Source organism: Centruroides vittatus, unplaced genomic scaffold (assembly GCF_030686945.1).
Source record: "Centruroides vittatus isolate TY-2023 unplaced genomic scaffold, ASM3068694v2 contig_575, whole genome shotgun sequence".
In the NCBI taxonomy this organism is placed as follows: domain Eukaryota; kingdom Metazoa; phylum Arthropoda; class Arachnida; order Scorpiones; family Buthidae; genus Centruroides; species Centruroides vittatus.
The window spans coordinates 989376-1003658 of record NW_027122344.1 but is presented as its reverse complement, the minus strand read 5'-3'; the positions used below and the strand labels follow the sequence as shown (position 1 = coordinate 1003658).

Below are 14283 nucleotides of genomic sequence, written 5' to 3'. Positions count from 1 at the left end.
ATCATGTTGAATATGTTGTCAATACTATTGTTTTCTTCTTGGTCTACAACTACATGTAGTTTTTTATATACATGTCCATTTCTTCTTCGTCCTTAAGTTTTGTCCACCAGTGTATATATAATAATTTAAATTTTAAGAAAGTATAGTAATATTTAAGTAAAAGATTTTATAAGATGAGTTTCAAAATTTGATAAGATTGAATAAAGACAACTTTGAAAGAGAATTGGAAAATTTTTTTAGTTTGAAAATTATTAGATTATTTGATTGAGATAAGTTGATTTTCAACAAAACATAACAAATTCTTTATAGTATTTTTTTTGTTTTGCTTTTTTACAGTTTTTGTGAAAAATTCACCATGTTGTAGAATGGTATCTGATGGCTGAAAATGGCAAAATTAAACAAACTATTTATTTTTCATTATTAAAAAGGTAAGAGATATGAAATAATTTTATAATTACTGGCTTATAAATGTGAAAAGTATTTATATTTAGGAATTGATATAAATACAAGTATCCCTCATATAACATGGTAGTTATGGGCCAAAAAAGTACAGTATTATTATGCAAATTCATGCTATATGAAACAAAGGACTAATACATAACATGGGGCTAGGTTTCAAAAGTTAACAAAAGTATACTTTTTTTTCATTTCTAAGGGAAATATGTTTATTAAAGCAATGAATAATTTATTTCTAATCAATAATTAACCTTCAATTACAATTAAAAGTTAATATTAATTTTAGTTAAACAAGTTAGTTTTCTTTTTACAAAGTGTTATCATCTTCTGAGCTTTTTTATTGATCTTGATCAGAAATATCAGCAACATCTTTATTTTTAATATTTCTATTATAATTTTTCATGGATGACAAAATAAAAATATGTTATTAATCCAAAATTTGTTTTAGGGGGTTGCATTTGTTCAGTTGAATATCATTCAAATTTTTTTTACCAGAATTTGTTTTCAAATACCATGATACCACTGTATTTTGTTTGTCATTTTTACAAATGAAGTAATCATTTGTAGGTAAGTAATACCTATGATTAAAAAAGTTTAATAACATTCACTTAAAATGTTTAAATAAACTTTACTAAATACAAAGATTAATCTGTAAAAAGAAAACACAGTGGCAATCTTAAGGGCTAAAGTCTGAAAGCAATGACATCTGATTGTAAAGCTCTAAGACAACAAAGGAAAAACGTGCACTATCAGTTTTCATTAAAGTCAACTTGACAAAAAAAACAAAACAAATTAAAAATTTTAATATTCTAAAATCCTTGTGCAAATTTGAGACAACGTGTATGCTTACTTGAATAAAAAAAATAACAAATAATGGAGTTCACACTTAAAAATTGTGAAATTATGTACAGAGGATTTGCAAACCCATGTTAGAGTTAAGTCATAAACCATGTTGTACAGTGATTTTCCCCAATTTTCAAATTATGTTAGAGCAAAATTGTGTTGTAGAAGTGCCGTGTTGTACAAGGATACCTATAATTTCAAAATTTTTAAACATACATAAACAATATATTGAGTTACCATAATTTTGGTAATCTTGGACATTTACCCTAATTATGGATAAAATATCCAGGACAACCGAGACATCTACTATGTTAGAAAAGAACATTTAGTATTGTGAAGATATGTTAAGATTGCTTAATTCATTCTTATAATACAAGGCTTCCTATAAAAGTGTACAAGGAAAAGGTCAAAATAAGATAAATAATATGATTCCAGTAAAAAAAATTAATCTACAGATTAAAGAAAAATAAAAAAATCTGATATTTTATATAAATGATGAGAATGAATGTTATTTTAGACCTACTTCATTGTGTTTTTCACTTGATAATACTTTCCTTAAAAACTGTTTATTAGATATTGTATGGTCATAAAAGTTCCTGCAAGAATAATTAGAATTCAATTTCACATTTAATAGACATTTTACTACTGACACTTGTAACTGATTCTTTTCTGGTGAAAAAATAATGTTTATAATGGAGAACATCCTTTCTAATGGAGCTGATGTCTGTGGTAAATGCATATCAAATTCAACTATCAATTCAACTATTTTTTCACTGCTACTGAGAATTGCAAGCTTGCCAATCTAAAAAAAATACACTAAATTGCTTAAAAAGCATTTTACTGATACATTTTTAAAGATTATAAAATTTTATTTGTAGTAAAGGAATATATAAGTTACTTTGGATAATTTACTTATGTTGAATCCTTGTGACAGACATTGAGTAATAAATTATCATTGCAACTATAAATAATTTAGTTTTTCTTTTCTATCCAAAAAATCCCAGACTATTTTCATTTCTGTACATAATCCTAAACATCACCATGATTCCAGGACTCTGGGCCAAATCTAGTATGGTAACCCTAACAGTGTATTAAGTCAGAAAGAATTGACAATATTTTGGGAATACTAAATGCAAGAAAAAAGAAAACAAACCCTCAATTTTTTGGGTAGACTTATAATTTGAAAGAGTTGGCAATATTTGGTAAAGCATTTTTAAAAAATATGGTTTTACATAATTTTTTTTTAAAGATTATATATTTATTTAATTGTAGACTCGGTAATCTTTAAAAAAAATTATATTTTAAACAAATTTATTTAATTAACATTTTTGGGTTTTTAAAAGTGATTTTCAAATTACACCAGCATAGAATATTTGAATATAAATCAAACTTAAACTTCTCTTTGTTACATGCTTTGAATATATAGTGGCTTAAATATAATCATGTAAAAGTTGTTTTTGATGATGTATATAATTTATTTTATTTCTTCATTACTGTTATTACCAATTGTTAATTCATTCAAACTATTTTACTGCTTTTATTTATTCTACAAATTATGTATTAATATATTATCTGAATTAAAAGAATTTATTTTTTTGATTTGTGTTTCAGAAACAAGTTGTTCACAACTAAATTATTTATTTTATTCTTTATATGTATATCATAAAAATAAATACAATTTTGATTATTATTATTTCTGTAATTGTAATTGTATATACATTTAATAGTTTTAGCTATGCTTTTGTGAATTCATTATGTTGGTAAACTTTTGGATAAATTTGTTTTATAATTTTCATTAGTTTTATTTTATATGCTATTCATATTGTATAGATTATAAATATATATTAATTTTAAGAAAATGTAAGATAGCAATGTTTGATTTATTCAAAATTATGCAAATATATATAACAACTGAAAATAATGAAGAATGACAGCTTTAATAATTTATCGTAGATTTATGATGACAAAACTCAAATTGTAAATATTACAATGAAGTTGTCATTTTGTTATCTTCTGCATAGAATTCTTAACTTTACTTGCATGGAATTTTGTATTTGAAATAAAAAGCACTGAAATTTAGTAAATGCATAATTTTGTTCTTTCTGTAATTATTCATTATGGAATTGAATAATTATAAAAGAAATTAATTTTTAAAATTTATGAGGTTTAAATTAAGGAAAAAACTGAAATAATGATTTTGAATACAAATTTAGTGCAATAACAATGCTATGGTTATTTAAGGTGATTATTATTTTTCACTATTTTTAATGTTTAATTATTGTGGTTCACAAAATAATGAAAATGTTTAGATTGTCATTTAAATGTAATATGAAATACAAAAGTTAAACTCTTTTTTCCTTGCTGTCCAATTATTTAACCATATGTGTGTTTTGTAACCTAGTTATCTAGTTATTATCTAACATTAGTTTTTATTATTTAAATGAAATTATCATTACACCTAAATAATTATGACCAGAAAAACTCATAATACTCTGATTATCATCAGAAAGAAATAGATACATAATGATACATGAAAATAATTTTTAAAAAAATATTATTATTATTATTATTATTATGTTGGGTATAGTGGGTTATACTCAGTTGACACTGGTTGCTGTGTGCTATGTTAGACCAGAGTCAAGGCATAGCAAACAAAACAAAACAAAAATTAAATAAATGTGTCAGTGTGTGTGTCTGTATTCAGAAATTTCATAACAATTTATTATTATTATTAAATATGAAATATTGTATTTTTATGCATATTACCAGCAAACTATCTGTGTATAAAAGGCAGGTTGAAAGGTTACATGTTATGTTATGGTGTGGATATATGTTGATTTTAAATTACACTTTAGAACCCATACTTGTGGAGAAGCCATTACTCCACATGCATTAGTTCACGATTTGTCTACAGTATTTGCAATGAAATTTTTTAAAATTTTTGCCAATCCTTTCACTGAACTGAATTTATTTTTGCTAAATGAAGATTTTATTAATTACTGCATGCTGTTTATATATTCATAATAATTTTTATGTTAACAATTTCTATTATGTATGGTTGCAATAAGATGTATGTAATATATTTACTTTTTCTTTGCTAAAATGTACCAAATTAGCAAGTTATTTGTATGATACAGGAAAAGACTATTTTCTTAAGTGTATAATAAACAGAGACTTTATTTTATAATAATGTCAAGCACTCTCATAAGAAACAACTTTAGTGTCATGGAGACTTTTATCTGATTTAAAAAGAAAAGAGCATATTATAACATTAATTTAGTAATGTCGGAAAGAAGTAGAAGGAAAGACATCAATGGGATACATGCATGCATCAAGGCAAAGTGACAATTGATACATGCATGATCAAGACAAAGACAATCTTCCATCATTCTAATGCACATAGTAGTACTGTAGAAGTTTTTATCCTTGGTACCCACAAGTTGAGAAGCACTACATTTTTCTGATAATGCAGTGTTTCTTCAACTTGTGGTGTGTGGACCTCTGAGAGTTTGTGAATTTGAGATGATGATTGATGATGATGATTGATGATTGATGATGATGATGATGGAGAGTTCCCAAAAATGAAAAAAAGCTTATTCTATTATAGAATAAAAAATTGCTTTTTGTAATGTTCACCTTTATTAAAACACCCCCTAAAGTTCAAATTTTAAAATATAAAATTGTGTAAAGTTTTTAAAACAAAGATATTACTATTTTTATAAATTTTTTTAATATTAATTTAATATTTAATTCTAAATACTTTATTATGGATCTTTCAAAACTTTTTCTTTATTAACACAGAAGTCCATGGGAAAGTGGAATTTGAGGAATACTAAAGTATTGCATGTCCTCTAGAGAGTTCTTATCTAAAGACATGTAATTTTTCTGACCTCAAAAAATTGTATTAATTTACATTTGTCTTTTAAGACTTAAAGAAACAGACTGTTGACAAAAATGTTAATTATGCAATATTATTGATTTGAGAGTACATTGGGCTGCAATTTGAAAAAATTGTAGACCTATAAATTCCCACTGTTGTCTGTTCATCTTTCCTTAATCTCGAGGAGTTTTGATAAATGAAATTCAAGATCAGACATGGAAACCTTAGGAGAAGGAGACCCCGATTAACTATATACAAAGTTTCAATGCAAACTAGAAGTCACATTATCTCAATTCAAAAATTTTCTTCTGAAAGGAGTTAGATAGATGACTGGTACGACTATTGCTAATAGAAAAGTATGATATATAGAGGCAAGATACTACATTACTAATTGGAGATGGAGAGCATATATTTTAAATTCGATAAATTAAAATATGATTAAAAATTTCATGTTACAATAAATAATTGCTTGTTTTGTAATACTCTTAAATTAATAATTTAATATCAATAAAATTTTTTCAAAATATTACCTCTTTTCTGAACTGTGTACAATTTCCATTACACCCTCAATTTGAAGATGGATGTTAATGAACTAGTATAAAAAATTATAAATAATTATAATTTAAATGGTATCATTTATTACTTTTCAGTTGTTATTTTAATAATTTTTATTGTATAACAAAAATCTTAATTTTCAATTAAGATTTTTAAAATTTATTAATATTTGAATAAGTTTAGGATATTAAGGAACAAATTTAATAAATTTAAATTTTTTGTAATAGATTATTGAGTATTTATTAAATGTTGTAAATAAAAAGTGCTTTTTTTCTATTTTTCAACTTAAATAGCTTTACAGTTGTGGATTAATAATAGAATAATTTGGTGATTTTAAAAAGATAGCTTTCTCAAATTATCAGCTTTAACTGTAGTAATTAAAAAATTTTAGTTTGTGAAACTGAGCTTTCAAAAATTGAATACAATAATTTATTTGAAAGAATGTCTGATTAAAAACAGCAATATACATTACTTCTAGAAATGTTTAAAAATCATTTTTCTAGTTTATGATTTTAGTATTGTACATGCACTTTTTTAAACAGGTAACTGAGTTGTAAGAACTCAATTCTCTGGGTGCTTGGATATTTAATGTTCAGCATTAGTATACATACTTAAAAGTATCTCATGTCATTATATGGAATGAATTACTATAGGAAAACAAATATATTGAGAAGACCTAATAACACGATAAATAGCTGTATTTGGCATTAAAACTCTTTTTTTAATTAACACAAAATATATAAAAGCAAAACAAAGTTACTATCTGCCTCGGGCAAATATATTTAGAATGGAATGTCAAATATTCCATTCTAAATATATAAATATTGAACAAGAAATTCAAAGAAGAGAACATAATTTAAAATGTTTAATGTACAGAAATTCTTAACAATTTTTTTCCTTTTCAATTCTATAACACATGAATGCAAAGGAACACAAATTGATGTAAAACAAGTTTTTAAACATGGAATAAGTTTTAAAACTAAAAATTTGAAACTGCAGCTATAATGCTGTTAATACTATAAAATTCACTAACTGATATGGCATAATGAATTTTAATGAGCAGCTTACTAGGATTCACTCTATCATGTTTAACAGCAATTTATTGCAAAGTAAAAATTGGATGACATTCTATTGGCTATTGCATTCATCTGAGAGGATAAACAGTTTACCAATGAAGGTTTCATACCAAAATTGTGCTGGCACTATCATTCTTACAAGAGTGTATTAGTTTTTACAATATAGTCCTAAGTATATCTCAACATCAAAGATTGAATTGACCCAGTTGATTTGTTGAGTCATGATTGTGATTAAAAGTTGTTAACAGCTGGATCTGCATTCTATATTGTAGGTAGCTTCTTTTTTCTGAGATTTGTTCAGCTTTGTATATTTGGTCATCTATGTCAGTTACTAAGGACAAAAACATCACCAACTGCCATAAATAATTCAGGCTAACATTTATATTGGCTTAATATTGTCAGGTTTAGTGAGTGTTTATTTGTATAAAGACAAAAAGTTAGTCAAACAGTTCCTTCTGAACTCAGACTTGAAATTGTTGGTTTTGGACAAGTTCAACAAGTTTTTGTGCAAGAACAGTAATTTCCTGTTTAGAGCAAATCATTTCCTTGCACAATCTGGCTCTATTTCACTGAATATGGATTCATCTCCAATTGACTTAAGACAAGAAGAGTCATCCCACATCCTGGAGTCTTGTCAATATTAATTGACTTATTGGACCAGCCTTTGAGTGTGACTTGTTTCAGATTATTCTTTGAGATAAAAACTCATAAGCCAGATTGGCCTCTGCACCCATTAGTGAACAAAAGTACACAATGTATTTTTTAGAAAAGGCTTTAGCTAAGTTGCTTGCTACTTTAACTTCTTATTTCAGCATTATGGTTTCATTTGCCTTGGAGATTAGGACTGTTATTAAATGTATAATATGGTTGGGCTGGGAAAAAATGATTTCATTTCTTTATATCCATCAGAACCTTATTTTGAAGCTGTTATGTTGGTGAATTTTCTGCTGTTCAAGAAAGAGTTTAGTGTACCAATACTTTATATGTGAAACTGTTTTGTTAGTGACAGAAAACAATTATTTCTGTTTTAATAACTAGTATTACCTGCTAAAACAAGGTGTGCCTATGGTGGGTCTACTCTGTCAGCCATGTTGGCTGAATTATTAGGAATGTGAAATTTAGGATCTCCATCATTCTTTTACAATACAATATTCCACTCCTCAATATTCAATACATGAATGATATCTTGTTAGCTTGGGATGGATTGTACAAATAATTGTTGCATTTTTTACAACTGTTGTTTGCTTTTTATCCATCTATATGTTTCACTATTGGAAGATGAAAAAGATGACACAATTGCTTTTCTAGATCTTTACATTCATAGAACTTTCTAGGGTATTATCCTTTAGCATCTATCATAAATTCAGCTTAATCCCTTGTGTCATCTGCACTACATTTTTTCAATCACCTTATTACATAAACATAGCCATATCTGCCATTATATTAGGAACCGCTATGGTCAGAAACCTCATTACTGTGATGTACAGTACATAGTATTGATCAGAGAATCATATTTATCCTTACACATATCAACTATGGACTCCTGTAATAGTTGCTGTAATACTTAACAATACTTACACTGTGCTGTTATACTTACTACGAAGTACAGTACGTAGCTATGTCGAATAAATGAAATTTCGGTATAATGGCAAATATTTGAAAATTAATTTATGCAGCTCTCAAACTCCCAGAACTTTGGGTTTCACTTTTCATATTTCTGAAAACTTAATTTGTGGCTATAATGCTGTCAGTTATTATTCAAATTTATAGTTTTAAAAAGCTAGTTAAGAACCGGAAATGTAAAAGGTTGATGATGCTGTATTGAACATTATGTGTACCGGTACTGACAGGTGAAGATTGTTTTCGATAGTCAAGAATTTATGCATGTTAAAAATTTTAAATGATGTTCTTTTCTTTGTATTTCTTGTTCAATATCCTAATGTTTGACATTCCATTCTAAATAATTTGCTTGAGGAAGATTGTAATTTACCTTTGAAAAAGTGTTTTCTATATATATATATATATATATATACTGTATATGTTACAGTCAAAACCCGTTTTTAGTTAGAACGCGTTTTAACTAGTTGAAACTAGTTTATACTGGATGTCTTTGTTAAAACCCGTTTTATCTAGGTAAAACTAGTTTTAACTCAAATTCTAGTTTTAACTAGACAAAACGGGTTTTAACAAAGACATCCAGTATAAACTAGTTTCAACTAGTTAAAATGCATCCTAACTAAAAACTGATTTTGACTGCAACGATATAGAGTGATTCGAGGTAAGATGGTAAGCGGGAGAAGATGCTACTTTTTAATATTTTCAAACGATGATGTCAGATATTGTCATGTGTTTGTATGATGAATCGTTGGGCCAATATTGAGTGCAGAAAGCTGTAGTTGGCTACCATCACCTCATTTTCTACATCTGAGAAGAATAAAAGCAAGATAAGAACGAAGTTTTTGTTCTGAAATGTTTCAAGAATCATTTTAAAACTAAAAGTTAAAATAGAATTTATTAAAAATTGCGGAATTAATGTGTGATGTAGTTAAGGTTCTAAAGTTTCCATTGTGAGCTACCGCCGATCCCGATCAGACATGCTAGAACACGTACAACGTAGGCATCTTACCCTGACAAATGGAAAAGATGCCACATTTTTCATGGGGTAACATGCCTATTTTTTGTTAATTGAATTCCAATATGCCTATTTTTAATAAATTTTTGTTTTCTCGTTTTATTGCAGGATATGCATAGAAATTATATAAGGACTTCTCAAAAAGGTTTTTGGACTGAAAAAAGCTTTCAGCTAGCTATAGAGCATGTTAGAACTGGTGGAGACTTAACAATACTTACACTGTGCTGTTATACTTACTACGTAAGTACTTTGTACTACATATGCAATAAATTAAATTTGGTTAAGATATTCAAAAATTAATTTTATGCAATTATATTTGTTATCTTACCCTAATGGCATTTGGCATCTCACCCGGATACTTAGGGTGAGATGCCTAAAATGCCAGACAGTAAAAAAGTCGTCATTGCAAACACAATATACAATTATTTTTCATATACTCCAAAGTTTTATTTGAAAAACATGCTCAAGAATATGATATTTTTGTTAGAGGCCTCCAAAACCCAAATTATTGCTATAATTTCTTTTATAAGCATAATGTTAGGCATCATCCCCTGAATCACTATACATAACTTTATTTTCCCCAAACATATTTATGTAGCTAAAATTAGTTTTAACTAATGTTAAAAGTTAAAACTAGTTTTATCTAAAATCAAAACATGTACAGCAGTAAATTAACTAGACAAAACCTTGTTTTGTCTACTTAAAACTAGAATTTACTGCTAGTCAAAAACGAATTTGAGTTAAAACTAGTTTTAACTAGACAAAACGGGTTTTAACAAAGGCATCCAGTATAAACTAGTTTCAACTAGTTAAAACGCATTCTAACTAAAAACAGGTTTTGACTGAAACATATATATTGTTTTAATTGAAAAGAATTTTAATGCTGACAGTTATTTATTGTTACTTGTAAAATTGATATCAAATGTTTTCAATTTTAGTTATTGGAGAAATTTGATTCTTAGTCTCTTCCCAATTTCTCTAACACACATGGAGAGTTTTTTGTGGTGGCACGTTCTTTTTGTCATTTCTCTCTCCAATTTCAAATTATTATTGCCATTTCTTTAAAACTTTCACAAAATATGAAAATGATGATCAATAGTGGGAACACTGGGTCTATGTGGTATATGGTGTGGTGGGTTATGCAAATCTTTTATTTTCATTTTGGTAAATTATATTATAAAATACATAAGTGTGGTTAGAAAATACACAAATGATGGATTAAAACAAAACATTTTGTTTCTGATGTAATATGTCTGTATTTAAACAATTTTTTGTCAAAAAGTGGGGTCTGATAGACACCACACAACTACTGGAAGCAGTAGACACCAACTTCTGAACGGTTAAAACTTATTACTTTTGCAGAGGCAATATCAAGAGGCCACATAATCAATGGCCATGTAACTGAGGAAGCCACAAAGCAAGCTTTTACTGTATTTTCTAATGTTTTATTATGAAGTAAAGAATCTCTCCATATAAAATTTCTATCCTCGAGCTTTTCATTGTTAACCATTTCCAAGAGAGTCATAAATGTTTTAAATTTCTATTCTTAATCATTTTACTATATTTTTAATACTTCAAACAACAAACTAAAGTTTTTTCTTTGTATATTTTCTGAACTTTAATCTTTGCAAAATCACATGGCTTTCTAATCCATTTCAGCTTTGTTAAAGCTTCTTCAAGTAAAGTTAGCAACAGAGATAAAATACTAGCAAAACTTTTACTGTCATTATTGCTCTATTAAAATTTTATAACTTTTGTATAACGAAACTTTCAAAATTTATCAAGGAAAGATATTGTCATAATTGATATACACTGGATGACAAAAAAAATAACGCATTATGAAGAACTTGTTGGATTTGAATAAAAATTGGTATGTTGCATCATCATAGCTAGATATGCAAATGATTAGCTTTTGGGATCAGGTTCTTGTGTTGTATCGCCACCAGAGGGTAGAAAAGTGCTTCCTCTGTCTGGTATAAAGATGTACGCTGTGACGACTTGTGCATATGTCCTGCTCTTGTGTTGATGGTTGTGACTTTGTTGAGTGAAAGACATGCCTTTATGACACATTCAACAGCCTTACACTCAGTTAAGTGAGTTTGAGAGAGGCCACATCATTGGATTGAGAGAAGGAGGATGGTCATATTGCCGGATTGGCCGCCATCTGAACCGTTCTGATGGAACTGTTAGGATGTGTTATGAGCAGTGGGTACATAGGGGTACGCATGAACGGCAAACAGGCTCTGGACGCTATCGACAGATTACCAGGCGGGAGGATCGTCTCATTGTACATCAAGCACGGACAGCGCCTACAGCTTCGTCGTCTACCATTCATGCAGCAGTAGCATTTGCGTTACGGAACCATGTATCCAGCCGCACCATTTCCAGGCACTTAGTAGAAGGCGGATTGGTCTCCCGACGCCCAGTATGTGTTCTACCATTAACAGCCATCCACAAACGCCTCCGTCTGCAGTGGTCTTGCACGACAATCATGGACAGCTACCGACTGGCAGCGTGTTGTCTTCAGCGACGAATCCCGCTTTTGTTTGGGGGCTCACGATGGCCGTGTGAGGGTATGGCGGCCCGCTGGTCAAGGCGTCAACCCAGCCTATACTGTGGAGCGGCACACAGGCCCAACCCCTGGTGTTATGGTGTGGGGAGCCATAACATACGACAGTAGGACATCTCTAGTTGTCGTGCGTACTTCCCTCACAGCCCAACGATATGTGCAATACATTCTCTGGCCACATGTGTTGCCCCTCATGGCAGGGCTTTCGACAGGCATATTCCAGCAGGATAATGCTCGGCCACACACCGCAGCGGTCTCCCAAGCATGCCTACGTAACATTGCCACACTTCCTTGGCCTGCATGGTCTCCAGATTTATTGTTAATCGAACATGTGTGGGACTACCTGGGACGCCAGCTGCGACAGCCGCGGGATCTGACGCATCTTGAGTCCCAGTTGCATCACGCATGGACAGATATGCCACAGAACATTATACGCAACCTTTATGCCTCCATGCCAAGGCGTATCACAGCTTGTATCCGCGCTAGAGGTGACCCAACGGGATATTAGTGCCTGCACTGTATTGAACATTACCACAAAATAAAGTATGTTTTTGCTTTATGGTTGCAATCATATACCTGTCTAGCTATGACGATGTCACGTACCAATTTTTATTCAAATCCAACAAGTCCTTCATGGTGCGTTAAGATATTTTCATAATTGATATATAATATATAATAATATTTTTGAAAATTAAAGTAACAGTCATTTCTGTAAAAAATAAAAAAATTAAATAATGCTTTTATAATGTGAAAATGAAATTTTTGGAATTAACTAACATAGCATAAAAAGAAATGAATTTTTGCATGAATTTTCATCTTATAAGTAATAATTGAGGAAAAACTTGTTTACAGATTAAGATTTATATTATTAATCAAAAACATTATATTTTATATCATTAATTATATATAGTAAATAAACAATATTAATTTTATTATTTAAGTTTATTCTATAGAATAAATATAATAGCATATAAAAAAATTTATAAAACAAATTGTTTTTTAAATTAAAAATTTTTTTATTTTAGACTTTTCAATTGGAACTAATGGGAAAATTTCACTTAATGAATTTTGTAATAACCAGGTAAGTGAAATTCGAAATGTGAAATAAATATTAGTATACAATTGGTAAAATAAAAAAAACACACATGCTACTGAATAGTTTCATTGTATAATAAATATCAAATTTCTCTATGAAACATATATAATTTAATTTTGAAATTTCTATAAAATCGAATAGAAAAGATATAAATCATGTGTTAGCTGACCAACTTTGAAAATTTTGTGATGATATTTTGATTTTATATTAATTTGCAAATGTAGTTTGTAAACTTTAGTTTTTTTTAAATTTTTTTTAAACATTGCCAAATTACAGTCTGACTTGGTTATAACGTCATCGGATGTAACGACAACCCTAATGTAACGTCAAATTTTTATCAGTCCCACGACTTTACTATACTAGATAATGTTAAAAAAAACCCGCTTGTAACGACATAAAACCCTGTTTTAACATCATATTTGAAGCACTTCCAAATTTACAAAATTAGATTAGAAATTTTATTTCACAAAGAAAATACTACATGTTTAGTCCTAGGGTCTAGAACGACTGTGGGTGGTACTCTCACCACCTGACTTTGGTGGGGTGAGGTTTGCTACTTTTAACAACGTGACGATCGGTTATTATCAGCGCCGGATCCAATAGGTGCAAGGCTTGATTGAATTTTTTTTGCGGGGCCCCTCAAACTTTAGATAACAAAATTAATTAACTGTTAATTTACATATTGAAATATGTTGTTTTATTTTTAATAATAATATACCTAGATATTTATTTTTGTAACATGTACTATTTTTAAATATATAAATTTTGACGTGATGTGGGGCCCCTTCAAGCGCGGGGCCCGATTAACACCAATTGCTCCAATTGCCTAAAATCCGGCCCTGGTTATTATGTACTCATTTCCAAATTACTTTATGCTAAATTGTTAAATATTCTATTATTTTTAATATAACATATTACATTAAATAGTTTGTAAAGAAATAATTAAATTATTTTTAATTGGCATACATTAGTTTAAGGTTTTGTTGCCTTTTGATTTGACATTATTCTCAAAACCAGAAGTTCCGCCATTATTGAAATTTATGACAAATAGAAATTTCTTATAAAAGGTAATTTTTGAAATTTTTAATTACATCGATGTAAACTTAAACATAATAATGTAAATAAAGTTGATTTAAACATGTAGTTTGCATTTTTATACATATGATAATAAATTTG

General features: G+C 28.8%; 1 protein-coding gene across 1 annotated transcript in view; it reads left to right on the top strand.

Annotated features, from left to right (window-relative positions):
* LOC136979051 (bromodomain adjacent to zinc finger domain protein 2B-like) overlaps positions 1-14283 on the top strand; it is a 280166-nt gene that overhangs the window by 73562 nt on the left and 192321 nt on the right. The window contains 2 exon segments of the mRNA XM_067274949.1: positions 337-428; positions 13037-13092. The gene's annotated coding sequence lies outside the window, so the exon portion shown is untranslated.